Source organism: Salvelinus fontinalis, chromosome 29 (genome assembly GCF_029448725.1).
Source record: "Salvelinus fontinalis isolate EN_2023a chromosome 29, ASM2944872v1, whole genome shotgun sequence".
Classification (NCBI taxonomy): domain Eukaryota; kingdom Metazoa; phylum Chordata; class Actinopteri; order Salmoniformes; family Salmonidae; genus Salvelinus; species Salvelinus fontinalis.
In genome coordinates, this window is record NC_074693.1 from 43,097,785 (window position 1) to 43,119,889 (window position 22,105).

General features: G+C 44.5%; 1 protein-coding gene across 3 annotated transcripts in view; it reads left to right on the forward strand.

Moving 5' to 3' along the window:
• LOC129828024 (ETS-related transcription factor Elf-4-like) overlaps positions 1-22,105 on the forward strand; it is an 85,065-nt gene that overhangs the window by 19,497 nt on the left and 43,463 nt on the right. Inside the window, exons 1-2 of one of the 3 annotated variants that reach the window (XM_055889428.1) lie at positions 1,548-2,047; positions 19,704-19,756. The exons of 1 other annotated variant lie outside the window; for it this stretch is intronic. The gene's annotated coding sequence lies outside the window, so the exon portion shown is untranslated. Of the gene's footprint in view, positions 1-1,547; positions 2,048-19,703; positions 19,757-22,105 lie in introns of those variants that run through there. One more of the 3 variants, XM_055889426.1, reaches the window with a different exon arrangement.

A 22,105-nucleotide genomic window follows, 5' to 3' on the forward strand; every position in this document is an offset into this window, starting at 1 on the left:
ACAACCCTGGGTTTTTTAAAACCCTGGAGTCACAGGCTTAATAGATGCGAGACCAAAGCACAATGCTCTCAGATTGGGGTTTGTTACGCGGAGTGGAACAGGGGAGCCCAAGAGCAGACTCAGACGAGGAGACTGGGATGAAATAACCAAGGTATTTATTGAAACACAGGGGGGAGATGTAGTGCAGGTTAGGGGACGCTCGGGCGGGTTGCTGGAAACCAGGTGCGGAGGCTGAGGTTGGAGCGAGAGGGGTTGAGACAGGGTAGAGTGGGGAATCCAGGACAGAGTAGCAGGATGACGAGACGTGGGACTGGAGACAGGGACCAGAGTCAGAGCAGGCAGAACTGTAGCGGAGAGGAAAACAGCGTCAAGCAAGGAAAACAGGCACAACAGGATCTGAATAGTAACAAACGGCTAGGAACGTAGACTGACTGAGCAGAGATTACGATCTGGCAGCATGGAAGTGGCAGGGCGGAGTATTTGTAGAGGTCTTGATTATGGAACAGGTTGCTGGTTGGGATCTGCTCTGACTCCAGCGCACCTGTCTCTGCCCACACAATCACACAGAGAGAGAGGGAGAGAGCACTGGGGGAGAGGCGGCACTGGGGGAGTGGCGGCTGTGTCAAGGAGACACAGGAAGAGCAGTAGAGGGCGTTGCAGGAGCAGATGTGACAGGGGTTAGTGAAAGTTTGACCACATCAAATATAGCTCCTTGTAGCTGAGATGTCTCACCTCTACACACACACACACACACACACACACACACACACACACACACACACACACACACACACACACACACACACACACACACACACACACACACACACACACACACACACACACACACACACACCACAGAACTACTCAACTTCCTGTTTGTCAGTCTGATTGTTTCTGATAAAATAAAGATGCTTGTCAAGGCTCATACATCAGAGCACAGCGCAGGATGAGTTGGGGGATGGTGTGTGTGTGCGTATTTGTGTGTACGCGAGTACGGCCACTCATGTATTAGCATTATATCATCCAGGTGGGTACAAGGGGGGAGGAGGGGGGTCTATAGACCCACTTGTGCTGAGGCATTAGCTAAGACCAGTGGCCTGCCTTTGATGTCTAATTGTGGTCAGGTGATACTGCTTTGGTCTTTATAGCCCACTATTCTTGTACCTTCCAGTGAAGTCACATAAAAAGTTGGTTTTATGGTGGCCTCTAATGCCACAAGAGCTACTCCCCGGGATTTACCTCTTACTGTCTCATTTGCTCTGCCTTAATGACCTCCAAACTAATTTCAAATATCTAACTCTGCTTTGAAAGCTTAAGGATGAAAATGAGCTCGTATTCTTCTCTGACCCATATTTTTACATTCAAGTGTGTCCCATGTCTTGTGTTTGCCTTGAACCATTTTCCTTACAGACCAAGACAAGACTTCTTTATAGTGGTCGGTCAAAGTCCAAGTGTCCTCGAACGAATGCATACCAGACTAATGGTAAACTGAACTATGCATTTACAGCACCCTTCTTCCACCCCAGCACTCCTCCGCAGGAAAAACGTTGCTCAAGGTGTGGCTTACTGGTTGGTCCGTCTCGCTCTCCCCTCCCCCACCTCCATCCTTCAGCCAATCCCCAACACCTGCCGTGACTCACCTGAAAGGATTTGCATACAGGGCCCACCCTGACTTGCGATTGGCCAGGTGCAGCCACTCTGCCTGAAGGCTCCCCCACCAATGGATGTTGTGCTGCATGACTCACAGGGAGAGCCAAAGGCAAGTTGCTTCACTACACTTCTCCTTTTTAAAAATTCAAACAGCAGCCATTGCCTCGCTTTTTCTCCTTTTCAGTTTTGTGGCAGAGGTAGAGGGCAGGTCAGTGTTCCACACCTTCTGTACAGCACTGTGTCCCTCTGCTCTCTGGAGGCACTTCCTCACTTGGATTATTTTTCTTAATTGCAGTGGTATCACTTTTTCCCCTTCAGTTTTTTAAGTCACGTAGATCTGTCATGTGCTCTACTGTTAACATGGAGTTCGACACCCAAGCCCCGTGTCTTTGAGGTTAGTGACTGACGTGTTTCTTTCAATTGTTGATGCTATTTTGCTTCTTTATGGGTGAATAGGTGGTACAAATCAATTAGAGTTGTTTATACGGGTTATGTATTTACCATATGTGTTCCTCATTTGGTTTTCTATATTGCAAATGTATCACAAGAAAAGAAAAAGTAAGATGGCAAGTCAACGGCAAGAAAATGTAATGTTGATACAATTCAATGCTCAGCATTTGTGGCATGTTTTGTGTGTTTTCATACGTGACACATTTCATAACACGCTTTCTTAAAGATACCAACCAAGACATGTACCCATTGCTGTCAGTGACAATTTTTGGGGGGCCAGCACTAAAACTTTATCAAACACCTTTCATAAAACCGGGTAATCATTTATAGCACTAATACAACATACTTTATACCCTTCCATGCTTTTCCAGGAAAAGTGTAGACCGACATTGAGCTCAGACTTAAAAGACGTCGTTCAGATGTTAAAGGGTGGATAGCCAGAATAGATTGCGACCCTATGCTTGCTTACAGCTGCACTGGGGTCAGACAGGATCCTGTCTAGATTAAGACACAGTGGAGCCGGCGCCAGATATGGCTCAGAAAACGTACCTCAATCCAGTGATGAGAAATACTTTGTACTCTGAATTGTCCCATTATCCCAACTGTTATACCAAGAAGATTGAATGAGTCGTCCGACCCCAGCCTGTCCGACCCCAGTGCAGTTGTAAGCAAGCGTAGGGTTGGAATCTATTCTGGCTAAAGGGTGGATTGCGTGATGCTCAATGTTCTTGACACACCTTAGATACAATTTGTATGTTGAGGTATGCCAAGTAGACTCAAGCAGTGTTTTTGAAATGTATGCTTTGATTCTATCTAGGTTTAATTGAAATGAAAGATATATTGTTTGTGAGAATGATCATTTGCATGTTTGATGTCACGTCTTCGTTTTTTTTGCTGAGAGTCATTGCCATATATGGCGCGCTTTAGCTAGGGAGTGAGCCATGTTTTGCAAGCCCCCCGACCAAGCCCACATGAGCGTTTACAGTTGGTCATGGTGTAGAAAAACGTGTAATTATCTTTCATGGCAACTCTGAGTAGACCTTAGGCCATTATTCTGAAAAGGTTATGTATTCTTTTCACTGACTTTGCTTTGGTCTGGCTCTAGCCTACCACTAGAATCTTTTCTTTTAAAAAGTAATTCATTGCTATAGTATCTAGATTCTAGAAGGTGCTCCTCCCCACACCCTGCTGTTTGATTTCAGGCTTGCTTATCAGGACTTAAATCAGGCCACCGGAGCCCTGCATGAATGTTGCTCATTCTGTAAGGCAGATGAAGATCAGCAGGTATTCATTGCAACTCACGGGGGATGACAAAAAAGCTGGTGCTGGGCCACCATTATCTTCTACGCAGTTGTGGTAAGTTTCTGTTGCTAAAAATTGCAGCCGAGATAAAAGCATGCTTCCTGTTTCACCAGAAACATGCTCTGCACTGACAAACTGCCCATGAGCTTCAGAAATGGTCCGAACAACACATTGTGCACACGCCACTGAGCAAACATGGAACTGTTTAAACAACACTCATACATGCAAACGGAGCCTTTATTGAAGTTGGCAGTTGGAAATGTCTCTGTGGCACACTAATAACAAAGTGCCCCATATATTTTGTTGTATGGACGCAACAGACCTCGAAAGACCCAAAATAAAGCGGTTTAACTTAATGTTGGCTCAATAATCTTCTCACATATCATTTGAGAAGCTTTCATTCTATCCTGGAGATCTGAATTGATCAAATCAGCCCTCTGTGATCGTTATCCTGATTCATGCAGGCTATGCCAGGCTGATGATCATGGCAACGAGACAAAACCAGGCTGCCCCCTTTCCCCTCTCTATATCTCGCTCATGAAAAGTCCTAGTTATGAGGTCACTGTTTTGGTCTAGGTCATCAGGGTCTACACCTGGAAAATGTTGGATTTAATCCCATGAGTCAATAACCCAGTTCGAACATTGGTGAATAGTTCAGTTGTGCCCCGTAGCTATTCCCGAATTTGCATCTGACCCAAATCTTGCCTCGTGCCCACCCTGGCCTCTTGATTTGACTTGTAAATGAGGCACAGTACCTGAGGTTTGGCCATGACGTGAGACAAACACACAACACACCAGAGCAGCCCATTGTTGGCTTATTGAGGGACTGTAGAGAGGAGCCTAGTTTCTGTCACAAGGGAGGGAGAGTCAGAGAGATAAAGAGAGGGAGGAAAGGAAAGGAGGGAGGGAAGCAGTAGTGTCAGGTTGGCTCCTCACACAATACAGAGTCAACAAGTCTTAGCCTGTAATTAGGTCATTAGGCCTGGCCGAGGAGGAGGAGGAGGAGGGGGGGATTTAATCAGACCAGGCTTGGCATGCCTGCATATGGAACAATCGAGGGTTGGGTTTGTTCTGGTTCACATTTTCTCTTTTCACAATCCGGCCTTGTGGCTGGCTTTGAATGACCCAAGGGCAGCAGTTTGTTTGAGCTGTATTGCGGTTGATGGGTAAATAAGCACACTCTGTGTCATGCTGTTGGCTTGTCAGCAGTGTTGCTGTGACACATTAACCATTTTTTTTCTCTCACATAGTCTGTCAGGGGATCTCTGGCAACGGGGATGACATGATCTCAGGTGACGGGGATGACATGCCATGGTCTCAGGTAACGGGCATGACAGGAACCTGTTTGGGTTGGCAATTCTAGGTTGGGTTATGGTCCCTTTCCTTGATGTCCCGTGTGGCTCAGTTGGTAGAGCATGGCGCGTGCCATGCCAGAGTTGTAGGTTCAGTTACCATGGGGGACCAGTATGAAAATGTACGCACTCACTACAAATGTTCCCTGTAAACTGCGCACAGCTCCCCTCAGACTGCAGCACAGAAGAAATATGAGCCTGCACAAATAAGAACAATATTGAACTTCACTCAACTTTCTGCAGTTTGAGTTAACACTATCAACGTTTCACTCCACTGTGGGAATTGTGATGGAATCAATGCAATATTAGCCACTTTCAGTGTAATAGACATAAACAAAACGAACTATGCAAGATTTAGTAGGCAAAACTAACTGTGTAAGAGATTTTCTTGTAGGCAGAGCTTGTTGGAGTAGGATTGTATTGCATTGACAGGCACGACTCAGGCCAGTACTCTACACAGACCAGTGCGCCATGATGAATCAGAGCTGCACTAGGCCTATATGCAAATAGCCATTCCCATATATGGATCTGTGCCATTCACTATGAACTGGACTGTGTTTAGGATACAGTAGGAGCGGTTGCAAGTTGAGATCAAAGTGAGAGCTTCATGTAGTCACGTGTGCACATTTGTTCATATTGTTTGCTAGTTAGTGAGTTCTTTACTCAGTTATAGCCAATTTCTAGTCAACAATGGGGGAGTGGTTGCTTCCAACAAGAGCACAAAATGTGTGCATTTCTAGCCATCTTTGAAAAGCGAGTCAAGTAAAGCGCTTTTTTGTCTTTAAAGGGGAAGTGTTGTATTTTGAGGCAGTATAGAATAAGTAGCCAGTACACAGAGCGTAGCATAATTTATCTGATTCTCTGTAATAATTGTATGGGAATAATAATTCATTTCATTTTGTAAAGTGGTTTCTTGCATCAAACACAACATTTTCAGTCACCTCCTTGTCTGAAGGACAAGTGGATAAACAGGTTAATGTCAAGCCCTGCGTGTTTTTTTTCTTCTTTAAAAAACAAATGGAATGTAGGCATTGAACACCACACATTGGCTGCTACTGTAGGCTGAATGATAGAACATCTATTTCCATGTTAAAATGTCATGTTCAAGTTTGCACTCAGCAGACCTGAAATTTGCTTAGTGTCGAAAAACTTTGGAACATTGCTCACCACTTTAAGACGCTTTGGAAAAGAGTGTCTACTAAATGACTAAATGACTAAAATGTAAATGTTTAGGGGTTTAGCGGCTTCACACACACATCTAAGGCCTTAATGATGGGAAGATGGGCTGTAACAAGTCAAAATGTGCTTGAGGTTATCTGAATTCTACACCTCTGGTTTGAAACTCCCCCCAACCCCTCCTTTATTGTGGGGGATGCTGCTGACTCTAGCTAGCCAGATAAACCAGATGAAGACCCATACATGGACCCATTCAGTATCAATAGCCTTCAACAATATATCATATCGATGGTAAAAGTGGGTGTTGCATGAAATCCGTCGTTTTTAAAATAAAAATGTCATTTTCTGTGACATCGGAGCTCACGCTAGTCGCCCTCAATTCCATCGTAAATCGCGGAGCTGAGTTTAGTCGGCTAACAGTAACTATGCGTTTCTGACTGTTCATGCCAAAAGTGCATGGTGGACATTGGCCACATTTGAAAGAGTTAGTACCCGGTGACGGTCCTGTGTTTCTTGCGCTGCATTGCCTGGCTGAGGGTCCTTTGTGTTGACCCAAGAGTGGATTTGCATCACGTTTCCATACTCGTCTCTCTATTTCCATTGAGCAACCAACCCACAGCTCTCCCAATTTTGCAACTGTCTGACACACACAAACAAGCTGAGACTGGCAAGCCATTGTTCTGAGGTACGGGGGAACCAGAGTTGTGAGTTGGGTGTCTAATTACTGGAAGTAGAAACATAGGGCAGAATTTCTGCTCGCAATGGAATAAGAACAATTAGATCATGTGAATTTCATTACAGTGACTGATGATGCTGATGTGATCTTGTTCGGCCACTGCTCTATGTGAGCGATCTATAATGCAGAGCTATATACAGGTAACTGACAAAATAATGAAAACACTTGAGTAAATGAGGGATACAAAGTATATTGAAAGCACGTGTTTCCACACAGGTGTGATTCCTGAGTTAATTAAGCAATTAACACCCCGTCATGGTTAGGGTAAAAAATGCTGGGCAGACCATTATTTTGGCTACCATGACTATGCCCCCATAGAATGACAACGCCCCCATCCACAGGGCACGAGTGGTCACTGAATGGTTTGATGAGCATGACAACGATGTAACCTTATGCCATGTCCTTCACAGTCCCCAGACTCAACCCAATTGAACACTTATGGGAGATTCTGGACTGGCGCCTGAGACCGTGTTTTCCTCCACCATCAACAAAACACCAAATGATGGAATTTGTCGTGGAAGAAGGTTCTCGAATCCCTCCAATAGAGTTCCAGACACTTGCAGAATCCATGCCAATGTGCATTGATGCTGTTCTGATTCGTGGGGACCCAATACCCTGTTAATAGACTTTATATTGGTGTTTCCTTTATTTTGGCAGTTACCTCTGTCACTAATCAGTTCCATCTGTCAGCTTGAGGTGACTAATTATTTAAACATGCACAGGCCATGTCTTCAGTATTTTCAAGTCGCTGTTAATATCTGCATGATTATCATCCCTAGTTCAAATGCCTTACAAAGAATCATGAGATGTTTTGGGATGCAAGATAGTCAGTCTCACAGGCTTGTTTGGTTTGTGAACCAGGGTGATCAAGACCACATCTGAGTCCTGTTTGGGGGACCCTCTGAGCGGCACGCTGTCATCTACCTCCCTACCAAGTCTCTTTTTCCTCTGCCTCGCGGGATCTTTAGCCAGCTCTATTGCCTCCCCCCATAACCAACCTCCCTCCCTCTCTCCCTCCTTCCCTCCTACACTAGCCCTGAGGAATGGGCAGGTGCACCCGATTCCCACCACCATGCCCCCAGCCAGCCCGTTATGGTAATAAAAAAAGAGTGGTTTGTGTGGAAGATGGAGTCACACCTTCCTATTGATAACGTTCTTGGTTCTTCAACATCAGGCCTGTGAGCTGAGGAGGTGGAATCTTTACAGCTCTGGGAATAGAGTTGGCAGTGTCAACAGGGTGCCTTGGGTTATTGGTGCCATAGCAAGGCTAGTTACTGAAATACAATGGAAATTCAACAGAATCCATCATCTTGAAAATTATGATTCTTTCTTAGAAAGGACAACAAATATGCTCAGGCTTGTCAAGTAAGTCAGCAGCATACTGCAGGAGTATGTGGCATGTCTTTAATGATAAATGTTATTGTAATTTCCCATTAAAACCTCAATGATTCAGTAGTGCCTCTTGTTATATGTCTGTATCTATCAGGGAAACATCACATGTATTTGGGCGGCAAGAGAAATATAGAGTTTTTTCAGCAATGACGGCTTATTCATTCAGATGGAACAGTGCCGCTGGCAACTTTTCTTGTTTAGTGAAGAGATGGTAGGTGGAGTAGTAACGTTTCCACCAACTTCAACTGACATCTCAGAAAAGCACAGTATAATTATGTGGCCTCTGCACATGCATATACGGCATCATGTTTTTCTTTCCAGCTGCCATTGGTCCAGACCCACCCTTAATGAGGTAACATGCCTTTAAAAAGACATTACAGCGCTTCGACTGCGGGACACGTCAAGCCTAATACCACAGATGTAGGATCTTAATTTGACCAGTATTGTCGTAGAAAAATAATCCTGCTGCAACAGGACAAAAGTAGGCCACATGAAAAGTGTAACACTGTTAATATAACAGTGTGTAAGCGCAGATTTTCAGTGAATTTATGTAAATCATGAAGCTCATCTGGACTTCCTGCAGCGCAGGAAAATTCTCAGCGGCAAAATAGTTGCTGAGACGACACCTGGATTCAAATGTCCACCAACCAGTAATTTGAATCCAACTCTAACTTCTACTTCTTCGCCCTATAGAGTATCTCTCACGGCTGGCTTAATACAATCTGTTACACTGCCGTCTTCAATAGCATCTGGGCCTGCAATGCAGCGCCATGTAATACAATCAGCCATTCTGACGCTGGGAGATAAGGATTTGTCTTTACGGTTTTCGGAGGCTTGGCTCCCAGACGGCCCAGTTGCACTGTTGTCTGTGGTTGGACGGGAGTGAAGTGGGCCTCTGCACTCAGTGGTGTGGAAAACTGTGCCCTTTATGCCTTTCATGACTCCAGGAACACAGACTCCTCCTGTGTCTGCTATGTTCTGAGTCCTCACCCAGACACAGGCATGTGCCCACAGTTACGAGGACTATCTCAGAACCTCTGTTCAAATGCCAAAGCCTTGTTCGTCCTTAAAACTGTCCATACCTTCCATGACTCCAGTACAGAGAGGGATCTTGTCTGCTAGGCTTCTGACTCAGACACATGCAATAGCCCACAATTACAGAGACAAGATCAGAACCTTTATCAAAATGCCTTGCTCAAGACTTTGGAAGACAAGCTCAGAATCTCAGAAGCTGAGAATAATAATTTTGCAGTTGTGAGTAGAGCCAAGGCCAGTGGGGAGGACATGAGAACAGTGTGAGGTATGAAGGGCAAAACCAGACACAGGATGGCTGCTTGGACTGATGTTGTGAGAAAGTGGCTTCACAAGTGTTAGACAACAACCGTGGTGCCATCATGAAATTATAAATATTCTGCATGCGGATTGGTCTGTATTGTGCAGTTTTGTAGCTAATAATAGCTTGGGTCCTAAAAGGTTGCAGCCAAGGATGGAGATAGTTCTGTAGAACGTAAAATATGTTGATAATTATGTACTCAAAATTCACTTAATTAATGAAGGAACTTTCACTGTACCCAACATTGCCACAGAAAACATGTCTAAAAATAATCTGATGACATAAGAAGCCAGCTCTTATTTCTGAGCTAGAACGTCTCCTAAAATGATCCACGCTGCCCTGGCCATATCAAAGTTCAATATTAATGCAGTCACAAAGTGGCATCACTGAGCCTGGTTGAGAATGGCTGCCAGTGGATGAGTGTGAGTTGCCAGCCATTAAGCTCTCCCAAAGCAGCCTCTCTAATACAGTAATGTAGCGGAGATCAGCTTGGATCAATAAAGATTGAGCTGAGATGAGAGTGAGGATGACAGGGAATGCTGTCTGTGGCTTGGGGCATGATGTACTACAGTACCCATAAGGCCTGTCTCCTTACCAATACATGGCTTGTATGTATCCAGGACAGGTTAGTACATACAGTTGAAGTTGGAAGTTTACATACACTTATGTTGGAGTCATTAAAACTCGTTTTTCAACCACTCCACAAATTTCTTGTTAACAAACTATAGTTTTGGCAAGTCAGTTAGGACATCTACTTTGTGCATGACACAAGTAATTTTTCCAACATTTGTTTACAGACAGATTATTTCACTGTATCACAATTCCAGTGGGTCAGAAGTTTACATACACTAAGTTGACTGTGCCTTTAAACAGCTTGGAAAATTCCAGAAAATGATGTCATGGCTTTAGAAGCTTCTGATTGACTCAAATGATGTCAATTAGCCTATTGGAGGTGTACCTGTGAATGTATTTCAAGGCCTACATTCAAACTCAGTGCCTCTTTGCTTGACATCATGGAAAATCATGATGTCAAAAAAAAATCTACAAGTCTACAAGACCTCCACAAGTCTGGTTCATCATTGAGAGCAATTTCCAAATGCATGAAGGTACCACGTTCATCTGTACAAACAATAGTACGCAAGTATAAACACCATGGAACCACGCAGCCATCATACCGCTCAGGAAGGAGACACGTTCTGTCTCCTAGAGATCTACTCTAGTGTGAAAAGTGCAAGTCAATCCCAGAACAACAGCAAAGGACCTTGTGAAGATGCTGGAGGAAACAGGTACAAAAGTATCTATATCCACAGTAAAATGAGTCTTATATCGACATAACCTGAAAGGCCGCTCAGTAAGGAAGAAGCCACTGCTCCAAAACCGCCATATAAAATCCAGACTACAGTTTGCAACTGCACATGGGGACAAAGATCGTACTTTCTGGAGAAATGTCTCTGGTCTGATGAATTTTTTAAAAAATTGTTTGGCCATAATGACCATCATTATGTTTGGAGGAAAAAGGGGAAGGCTTTGAAGCTGAAGAACACCATCCCAACCGTGAAGCACGGGGGTGGCAGCATTATGTTGTGGGGGTGCTTTGCTGCAGGAGGGACTGGTGCACTTCACAGAATAGATGGCATCATGAGGGAGGAAAATTATGTGGATATATTGAAGCAACATCAAGACATCAGTCAGGATGTTAAAGCTTGGTCGCAAATGGGTCTTCCAAATGGACAATGACCCCAAGCATACTTCCAAAGTTGTGGCAAAATGGCTTAAGGACAACAAAGTCAACGTATTGGAGTGGCCGTCACAAAGCCCTGACCTCAATCCTATAGAAAATGTGTGGGCAGAACTGAAAAAGCGTGTGAGAGCAAAGAGGCCTACTATCCTGACTCAGTTACACCAGCTCTGTCAGGAGGAATGGACCAAAATTCACCCAACTTATTGTGGGAAGCTTGTGGAAGGCCACCCGAAACGTTTGACCCAAGGTGAACAATTTAAAGGCAATGCTACCAAATACTAATTGAGTGTATGTGTACTTCTGACCCACTGGGAATGTGATGAAAGAAATAAAAGCTGAAATAAATAATTCTCTCTACTATTATTCTGATATTTCACATTCTTTAATGTAGGTTATTTAAGCATTCTTAATAGTTTGTATATCAAATTGGGTTGTGTTACACTTAGATGCACTGGGAGAGTTAAACCAGTCAAGTTTTTGAGCATTATTCCAATATGATTCTTTCCCTTGGCAAATTGCCATTCAACTTCGACTCGAGTGGAAATTTAAAGAGTCTTTCTCCCCTCTAACTCACGTTTACCTTAATCACTACCTACTCTCTCAAGTGCTGCTCATTAGTTCTGTTCCATTGACTCAAAACACTAATTGTATATTTTTTTCCTTCAACTTGTTAAATTGAGTGTTTGAGCTTCCATCACTGTGAAGGATGGCAACATTTACATCATTATCCTCCTCGCAGAAAGATTAAGTTTAGAAATGCATGCCAGTAAATTAGTTACTCACGGAGAGTAGCTCTTTGAGAGGTGTGTGACTGAAATACTCGTTCACGGCTCTGGGAGTGTGTGTTTGAATATACATGTATATTCTCTCTCTCACACTCACTCACTCACTTCTCTGTCTCTCTCTCTTTGTTCCTAAGCAACAGACATTCCTTGTTTACCTATACATTTTTAAAATTGTGATTCTCATCAGGAGAAGTCGCAGGCCCCCAAGAGATTGTTGTCTATTCCCTTCATTCAAAGTAGCCTCTGTGTGAAGGCTATCATGTTTCTTAGACATTACGGGATGGTACTCTAAAATTACACGATACTCAGACACCTTTTTGGCAATGTTGTGTGCGTATAGTGTCATATAGGTTTCCCACCTAGAATCATACACACTGATCACTCAGTGGTAAAGTAGGCCTACTACATTCATTTCACCTCCTATGGTTGAACAACACATCGCCATTTTGCCCCTCTTATAGAACAATGCATGTTTGTCTCTATGGCCATGTGGTTTATTATCCTCATATCCTGCATCAATGATGCACCTTCCCCTCTGCTATCATAAACAAATGGCCTGCTTTGTAAAGCCCGGCCGGTGCTGCTACACAAATATTGACCTGTACTGGCTTGGCTCCCTCTCTCCTACCTGCACCCAGCCTCACACCATACAATACCCTGCAGGGAAACCACATGACAAAACGTAATCACTAGAACATGAAAAGCCACAGCAATTTGATGGATGTTCATTTTAGTAATTATATTCTATGATTCTGAACACAATTGGTCCCAAGCCACTCCCTCGCCCCTACCAACTCACTTGGAGGGCCCTCCATTGTCACGTGTTGCTTATGAAACTCAGAGGGTGATTTCCAGACTTCCAGGGGTGAGGAGATCAATAAACCCATCAACTTTGGGACACATTCATGACTTGAATGATGCAATTTATGTTACACTTTAAAAAAAAATAAAAAAAATAAACATTTCATTTTACATGATATAAACCTCAGTAACAGTTCATTAGGGAGATATTTCGTTTGTTTTATGTGGCAAGTCTTCGAAATCAGAGAAAAAACAAACACACGTGTCATATAATTAGCCACACCTCACTTCCGACACATCATTTTCCTCACAGTAATGCTGTTTTTCTCATAAAAACTGGGAGAAGCAGTAAATCTCTCGTCAACCCTCAGAAAAGGAAAGACTTGCATGCGTTCTGTTGATGTTACCTCTGTATGTGCCGTTAAGGGAAAAAGGCGTGTTTCTCTGTTTTGAGCCAGCTGCTTCTTTGCAGCACTTGACCTAGTACAGTTTGATTTTTGTGTAAAAAAAACACAGAACGTCTTTTTAAAGCAGAGATCCCGTCCTCATATCCACAACAACTTTGCCATGATAATTGCCCGTCCAGTGCTCCATCCTAGGACTTTAACTTCCTCAACTTGCTCAATGGTCACCCTCTTTATGTACAACACTAGTTGAGGTTTATGTCTTAACATTTGTTTTGAACCAAATACAATGCTTTTAGTTTTAGATGTACACTGCTTTCACAAAGTACTCATACCCCTATACTTATTACACATTTGTTGTGTTACAGCCTGAATTTGAAATCTAACAATACAGCTCCAACTATCATCTTATTATCCATTTCTTTTAACCAATCATCAGTCATCTGAGTCAGTACAGTACAAGTTGACTGCCCTTTTCTAGTTGCATGGTGAAAGTCAGTAGGTAAGTTTGGTCAAATATAATCCTCTCCGTCAGTTTACCAAGAACAGGCAGCAAACTGATTGGGCGGCTGTTAGGGTCAGCAAAGGGTGCTTTGCTATTTTTAGGCAGTGGAATTACTATAGATTCCTTACACACCTGTGGACACACACACTCCTTTATGCTTTGGTTAAAGACAAGGCATATAGGGGTGGCAATACAGTCTGCTACCATTCTCAATAGTTTACCATCAAGATTGTCTATACCTGGTGGCTTATCAATATTTATGGATAACAATAGTTTTTCCACCTCTCCAACACTGTCTTGACCAAATTCAAAACTGCAATCCTTCTCTTTCATTTTTGGATATTTTATTTATTTGATTCATCTTTTTTTACCATATGATGGTTCTGTTAAATGTTATTTCACTTCTGAGTTTTTCCACTTTACTAGTGAAATAGTTGAAATGATTGGAAATATCAATTTTTTTGGGTTGAAAATGACCCACCAACCCACCAATTATTTATTTCAGCTTTTATTTCTTTCATCACATTCCCACAAGCTTTAAGTTTTCTGCCCATGATATCATTTCAGGTACTCCGAAGTCTTTTTCCATTGTGTTTAATGTCATTTATTCTTGTTTGGTAATATAACTTCTTCTTTTTGTTCAGTTTATTCACATAATTTCTCAATTTACAGTATGTCAACCTATCAGTGAGCAGCCTAACTTGTTTGCCACCTTTTTTGCATAATTTATTTGAACCATACAATTTTTCAATTCATCATCAATCCAGTTGGCTCCAACAGCGCTCACAGTTAGTTTCTTAACAGGTGCATGCGTGCATGCTTGTCAACAATTGGCATGAATCATTTTACAAATACTTCCAGTGCTGCATCTGGATTCACTTCCTCATACACATCAGACCAACAACCTTTTTGACATCTTCAACAAGAATCTTTGGCTTTTCTTGTTATTGCCACAATGTTATGGTCACTACAGCCAATGGAAACTGATATTGCTTTTGAGCAAAGCTCAGCAGCATTAGTGAAGATATGATCAATATATGTGAATGTCACAGATCCAACACTATTGATATGCCCTCTAGTTTGTTGCGTGATAACCTCTGTCATATTACAGGCATTAGTCACAGTTATAATCTTCCTCTTGAGAGGACCGCTAGTTGCTAACAAGTCAATGTTCAGGTCACCCAGAAAATAGACCTCTCTGTTAACATCACACACATTATCAAGCATTGCAACACATATTATCCAAATACTGACTGTTAGCACTTGGTGGCCTATAGCAGCACACCAAAAGAAGAGGCTTTCGATGAGGCAGGTGAACTTGCAACCACAAAACTTCAACAACATTTGACATGAGATCCTCTAAAGGTTTATGGTAATATGGCTCTGAACATATACAGGAATACCTCCCCCATAGGCATTCCCGTCTTTTCTGTAGATGTTATATCCGTGTATTGCTACTGCTGTATCATCAAAGGAATTATCTAAGTACATTTCAGCGATGGCCAGTATATGAATCTTATCTGATGTCAGCAAGATTAATTTCATTAACCTTATTTCTAAAGCTACATATATTAATATGGGCTATTCTTAGTCCTTTCCTTGGTAGCTTATTAGAGATATGTGTGTGTGTGTGATGTGGGGCTGAAGCTACTGACCCTGATGCTCTGCGCTCTCATTCCTCCCAGGCTTTTGGGAGGGAGGGTGGACAATGAGCATGTCGTAGCGGATGTAAGCAATGTTCTCGTGCTCTGTGGCAGCTTTCATAGCTGGGGTAAGTTCTTTCTGCCTCTGGCGCACAGCTTCAGATAAGTTCCTGTTGAGGAAGATGTTAGTTCCTCTTAAGTTCTTTGCTCTCTCCAGAACAACCACCTTGTCCTTAAAACTCAGGAACTTGACCACTATTGGCCTGGATATCTCACCTGGGCTGGTTACATGTTTTCCAGACCTGTAGGCGTGCTCCCCCTCAGTCTTCATATGAGCCATCTTGTCACGATCGTCTAAAGGATAATGAGTGGACCAAGGCGCAGCGTGTGAAAAAGACATTTATTTTATTGGAAGACAAAAACGAACAAAAACAAAACAACAAACGTGAAGCTATAATAGACTAAGTGCACACATGCAACATAGAACATAGACAATTACCCACAATCACCTAAAGCCTATGGCTGTCTTAAATATGGCTCCCAATCAGAGACAACAATAAACAGCTGTCTCTGATTGAGAACCAAACCAGGCAACCATAGACTTTCCTAAACCTCTACACTGAACACAACCCCATACACTCTACAAAACCCCCTAAACAATACACACACCCTAAACTAGACAAAACACACAAACGTCCCCAATGTCACACCCTGACCTAACTAAACTAATAAAGAAAATCAATATAACAAAGGCCAGGGCGTGACAGTACCCCCCCCCCCCCAAAGGTGCGGACTCCAGCCGCAAAACCTGACACAGAAGGGGAGGGTCCGGGTGGGCTCCCTATGGCGGCGGCTCGGGTGCAGGACGTGGACCCCCCCTCCACCATAGTCACTATCCGCTTTGGTGGCGCCTCTGGAACGGCGAGTCCCGGACTGAATAGGACGGAGGGGCAGCTCCGGACTGAGGGGCAGCTCCGGACTGAGGGGCAGCTCCGGACTGAGGGGCAGCTCCGGACTGAGGGGCAGCTCCGGACTGAGGGGCAGCTCCGGACTGAGGGGCGGACTCTGGCTGACTGACGGCTCTGGCGGACTCTGGCTGACTGACGGCTCTGGCGGATCCTGGCTGGCTGGCTCTGGCGGATCCTGGCTGGCTGGCTCTGGCGGATCCTGGCTGGCTGGCTCTGGCGGATCCTGGCTGGCTGGCTCTGGCGGATCCTGGCTGGCTGGCTCTGGCGGATCCTGGCTGGCTGGCTCTGGCGGATCCTGGCTGGCTGGCTCTGGCGGATCCTGGCTGGCTGGCTGACTCTGGCGGATCCTGGCTGGCTGGCTGACTCTGGCGGATCCTGGCTGGCTGGCTGACTCTGGCGGATCCTGGCCGGCTGGCTCTGGCGGATCCTGGCCGGCTGGCACTGGCTGGTCATGGCCGGCTGACGGCTCTGGCTGTTCATGGCCGGCTGACGGCTCTGGCTGGTCATGGCCGGCGGACGGCTCTGGCTGGTCATGGCCGGCGGACGGCTCTGGCTGGTCATGGCCGGCGGACGGCTCTAGCGGCTCGGGACAGACGGGCGGCTCTGACGGCTCGGGACAGACGGGCCGCTCTGGCGGCTCGGGACAGACGGGCCGCTCTGGCGGCTCGTGACATACGGGCGGCTTTGGCGGCTCGGGACAGACGGGCGGCTCTGACGGCTCGGGACAGACGGGCGGCTCTGACGGCTCGGGACAGACGGGCGGCTCTGACGGCTCGGGACAGACGGGCGGCTCTGACGGCTCGGGACAGACGGGCGGCTCTGACGGCTCGGGACAGACGGGCGGCTCTGACGGCTCGGGACACACGGACAGTGCAGGCGGCACTGGGCAGACGGCAGACTCTGGCCGGTTGAGGCGCACAGTAGGCGTGGTACCGGAACTGGAGGTACCGGGTTGAGGACACGCACCTCAAGGCTAGTGCGGGGAGCAGCAACAGGACGCACAGGACTCTGGAGATGCACAGGAGGCTTGGTGCGTGGTGCTGGAACTGGTGGTACCGGGCTGGAGACACGCACCATAGGGCGAGTGCGTGGAGGAGGAACAGGGCTCTGGAGACACACTGGAAGCCTGGTGCGTGGTGTTGGCACTGGTGGTACTGGGCTGGGGCAGGGAGGTGGCGCCGGATATACCGGACCATGCAGGCGTACTGGCTCCCTTGAGCACTGAGCCTGCCCAACCTTACCTGGTTGTATGCTCCCCGTCGCCCGACCAATGCGGGGAGGTGGAATAACCCGCACTGGGCTGTGTAGGCGAACCGGGGACACCATGCGTAAGGCTGGCGCCATGTATGCCGGCCCTAGGAGACGCACTGGAGACCAGACGCGTTGAGCCGGCTTCATGGCACCTGGCTCAATACTCAATCTAGCCCTGCCAGTGCGGGGAGGTGAAATAACCCGCACCGGGCTATGCACACGTACAGGAGACACCATGCGCTCTACCGCATAACACGGTGTCTGCCCGTACTCTCGCACTCCATGGTAAGCATAGGGAGTTGGCGCAGGTCTCCTACCTGACTTCGCCACACTCCCTTGTAGCCCCCCCCCAAGAAATGTTTGGGTTTTACTCACGGGCTTCCAGCCTTGCTTCCGTGCTGCCTCCTCATATCGCCTCCTCTCGGCTTTCGCTGCCTCCAGCTCTTCATGAGGGAGGCGATATTCTCCCGGTTGTGCCCAAGGTCCCTTACCATCCAGTATCTCCTCCCAAGTCCAAGAATCCTGTGTATATAGCTCCTGCTGCTGCTTTACACGCTGCTTGGTCCTTTTGTGGTGGGTAATTCTGTCACGATCGTCTAAAGGATAATGAGTGGACCAAGGCGCAGCGTGTGAAAAATACATTTATTTTATTGGAGGACAAAAACGAACGAAAACAAAACAACAAACGTGAAGCTATAATAGACTAAGTGCACACATGCAACATAGAACATAGACAATTACCCACAATCACCTAAAGCCTATGGCTGCCTTAAATATGGCTCCCAATCAGAGACAACAATAAACAGCTGTCTCTGATTGAGAACCAAAGCAGGCAACCATAGACTTTCCTAAACCTCTACACTGAACACAACCCCATACACTCTACAAAACCCCCTAAACAATACACACACCCTAAACTAGACAAAACACACAAACATCCCATGTCACACCCTGACCTAACTAAACTAATAAAGAAAATCAATATAACAAAGGCCAGGGTGTGACACATCTGCTGCTTTTCACTGATAATTTGTCTTACTTTCTCCTTAGTGACGCCCCAGTTCTCATGGGAAGACTCTGTTATGCTGGTATTTCATTGTCTGAAGTGCGATAAGCTCATTTGAAGAAGAGATAGTGTTCTCTCAGTTTTCTATGGTGTGAGTGGTCCTGGCTGTCAGGGTTTTAGATGGGTATCAGATTGTAAGAGCTGATTTGGTGGTTGTTTAGCTGTTTACAGACAGCTCACTCTTAGTTTTAATCTTTACATTTCTGCTAAAGCTGCAAATTAAGTAATTTCACAACTAATCTGTGGGATTTCTAACTGAAGTGATTTACCCAAAGGAAATATGCCACAATTTCAGAACCTAATATATGATTCTACTCAATGCAGTACTATAGATGCAGGCAGATGCGTCATGCAAGTGATTTGTTTGAATGGGCACTGATTACCAAGTTCAATGTCTTTGAATTGATTGTTTTAAAAAAACTGAAGAAATCTACAAATGCATAAAATTGAGGGGACACAGGACATGTGCTCACTTCAGTTTCCCCATGTCCTCAGTTTCAATGCCTCTGGACGCATGCAAAAAACTCCTTCGCCCACAGGCAGGTCCCATCTAGCACATTTGGTTTCTTGGAAGTTGTGGGAACGTCCGTTTTTGGTTTCCAATTGGTTCTGAGAACGAAGCCATACGTTTCCGGAATGGTAAAACAACGTTTTTTAAACGGAAATTAAAATGCATTTGACTGATTGATTGATGTTCTGAGAACATGACTTTAAATAGAACCATGAGGAAACCTGCAGAAAATGTTATGCTGAAGTACTGAAATTCCCACAGAAGAACATTGTTTCTTAACATTCTCTAAACGTTCTGAGAACATGACCATAAATAGAACCACGAAGAAACCTGCAGAAAATGTTATGCTGAAGTACTAAAATTCCCACAGGAAATACATATGGTTCTCAGAACGTTATATGCTAGCTGGGTATCCTGCATCATTCCCAGAATATTGTGGGAAGGTTGAATGAAAAATAACCATAAGACAACCACGCACTCACCAAGCTATAAGAAACACAGCTGTGGAAGCTTTTTTTTAAAGCATTTGACCCCAAACTTTGGCAAAGTCTGCGATAAGATTGAGGCCAATGAAGCCGAGTTAAGCTCCTCTTTCTGTAGGTGTGCTGACTGTGTGTGTGTTGTTGATTTGCAGCATGCCTGACGATGGGTGGACGCACCAGCCCGCTTTTGTCCAGACCTGTTTTGGTATGTACCGCTCTTAGCAGCCATGTCCCCACTCCCAGAAGGAGCCAAAGCCTCAGTGTTCTGATAGTACTCCAAGATTTGAGGGCACAATTTCAATACAGGCTCGGTATGCTGTAATTTCTGCCTCAAGCAACTACTGGAGAAAAAAAGTATCTTGACTGCATTCTCCTCCCCGTTTGATAGCCCCTCTCTATGGAACCATGATTCTTAGGGTGAGCCTTGCCAACTTGCATGTATTACCAGTTGGAGAATGCAAAGCACAGTTTCAAGGTGCAGTGGTCGTCTGATGAGGCTAAAAAGCAGGAATCTCACTGTCAACTTTTTTTTTAGTTCAAGGTTGCTGCTGCATGAGTGGCTGTGTGTGAAGCATGGGTTTTGTGCTGCTGGTATGTTTCAGGCATGGTTTTTCTCTCCTCTTGCCGACCTGTGCTGTGACATGTTGGTATTAGCACACATGTAAACAGATCAGGGATGTGTGTGTGTGTGTGTGTGTGTGTGTGAGAGAGCGAGATGGCGGGGACAGTGCTATTTCATAACCATACCATGGAGCATAGTTTAAAAAAGTCCATGTGAGGGCCATTGGACTTGCAATTAGCTTCAGAGGGCCATGTTTTAGCAGTAGTTTCCAGTTCATTTGGGCACAAACTGGTAGAATCAATGTTATTTCAACGTAATTTGTCAATGTACTGTGACGTGGAATCTACGTGGAAAATACATTGGATTTGAAATAAGTCATCAACTGTTGTTTTGAGCGTGAAATTTCAATCACAGGATTATGTCATCATTGTAACCAATTTTCAACATAGACAAACCTTGCATAAAATATGTAGAATTTGTACCTTTGAAATAACGTCAGATCTTCAACGTCATTGCACAATGTACTTTTATTGTAATCTCAACTGCAATCCAGGTCACTTGGTTGCACTATTAGATGGAGCACAGTGATAACACATTAAGTTGTTTTATAAATACAAAATATCTGACATTGTATTCCCATTTTAACTTTGTTGCGCTTTTAAATGGTTGAAAGCGCTGTGATAACACATTTAGATGACAAGTAAACCAAAAATCCAACATTGTTAGGTTGTGCTTTAAAAAAAATCTTGTTGAAAGCATACATTAGGAATTCAACAAACTTCTGGCTTTCTTTTGGAGGGGGTGAATTGATCAACGTCTCAACCAAATATGAATCCAATTTTCACGTTGAAATGATGTGGTGTCCCCAGTGGGATGTTAGCGTTTAGGCAGCTGTTGCTTCGGAGATATGTTGTTTCTGTAGAAGGTTGGGATACTGGATGGAGTTGAAAGTGTTTTTGCTATTCCAGTTTGGTCACGTACCAAATTCTTCCCGCACGGCAGCCAAAACAACGGGAGAGTCTTCAAAACAAAGCATTTCAAATATTTCTGAGTATAATTGTCAATGCCCAGTAGGAGGCAGCTGAACTGAGGCTGAAAGAGAGGCATACTTTAGTCGTCTCTGTCTTGTGTCTGTGTTTTTCCATTTCGACCCATTTTGTCACTCAAACACATAAGGTCCTAAAAGCCCCGAGAGAGAGAGAGAGACATAAATGACTAACACCCACCCAAGCTCATATCACAGACTTCAAAACCATTAGATATACTATCAAAATCATACATAAACCTCAAACTTTCTTTTGACGTGCCTTGAGAAGTAGGGAAGTAATTCTTGGACCAAGGACAAATGTGGAGATTCTTCAGCAAGAGAGTCATCCGTCTACACTCACATTTTGCAATCATGTCAGTTTGCTATTGGATCCTGCGAATTGGCCTCAAGCTAATTATTTCACCTCAGTGCACATGAAGCAGGTTGGAGATGGGGGCAATGATGATGAGCAAACCGCCATCTCCCATGTGAGATGTGTATTGCTGCTCTTCAGCACATAATTTCCTATACTCATATACCATTTGTTTGGTCACATATGACCAATAGGCACCTTCGCAGTTTCCAGATGCTAATCATTCTTGATATTTTGTGAACAGGTTAAATTGCCAAATGGACATTTGAATGAGTAGCTTCTAGTAGCGATCAAGTAGCTACTAGCTTTACTTAAGAGATATGGGGACATATGTTTTTAGTGTCCCTTGCTGCAACTTCCTGTCCTGCTTTCACAACTCGAATGTCTCTTCCTATCTATGGTGTGTGGGCTGTTGCTACATAATATAAATAGATTGCTGGTGGTGGGGTGGTAGTTCTAAAAAACATATATTTTTTTATTTTTTTAGAATCCATGGTTAAGACGGTGGGCCCATTTACTGCTGGTAAAATAGAATATATTACGGAATATACAGTGCATTTGGAAAGTACTCAGACCCCCCTCAGTTTTTCCA